This window comes from Pteropus vampyrus, unplaced genomic scaffold (genome assembly GCF_000151845.1).
Source record: "Pteropus vampyrus isolate Shadow unplaced genomic scaffold, Pvam_2.0 Scaffold151, whole genome shotgun sequence".
NCBI classification, from domain to species: Eukaryota; Metazoa; Chordata; class Mammalia; order Chiroptera; family Pteropodidae; genus Pteropus; species Pteropus vampyrus.
This window is the reverse complement of record NW_011888932.1, coordinates 1,817,838-1,818,602: the sequence shown is the minus strand read 5'-3', so window position 1 is coordinate 1,818,602 and position 765 is coordinate 1,817,838.

Genomic DNA, 765 nt, shown 5'->3' with positions numbered 1-765 from the left:
TACACCTCTATTATCAATACCCTGATTCCTACGTAAATACTGAGTTGACCAAAGGAGGGAAGTAATAATACAATCCATTAAGCAAGTACTGTGATGCAACTCCTAAAGATATTTTACTCTATTTAATTGGTACTAATTTTTACAATATAGTTATTATTGTTATTATCCCCATTTTACTAATAAGGAAGCAGAGTTTCAAGAGAAATTGAGTAACTCATCCAAAGCCACATGGCCATTTACATGGATAAACTGAAATTCAAACTGAGATCTGTATAAGCCCAAAGCATGTACTTTATCTTCCACTCCATTCTATGTTTGAACTTTTCTCTATAGCCAAACATCAAAATTGAAATATCTACAAGGTCCAGGCAGAGAAGGTGGAATGGGCCCGTTAGAGACTCGGATGAACTGGAGAACTCGTACCTTGTTCAAAGAGGGAAGCTGCTAATCAGTTTCAGTCAGTCGCCATGCAAGGTTTAATGTGTCTAAAACTTCTGATTTTTCAAAAGAAGCCAGAAGCCTACATTTGATTTGAAATCCACCAATGTTTTAAGTATTGCCAATTAATTAAAAATCGTTTTAATTGTGTGCGCGAAATAAAAAATACCTGTTGGTTTTATTTTGTCCCTGCCTTGTACTTTTCTTTACCTAATTAGACTTTCCGATGCAACAAGGAACTAATTATAACAGCACTGTTCATTAGAAATATAACGTCAACCACATATGTAAATTTAAATTTTCTAGTAGCCACATTTACTTTTTAAG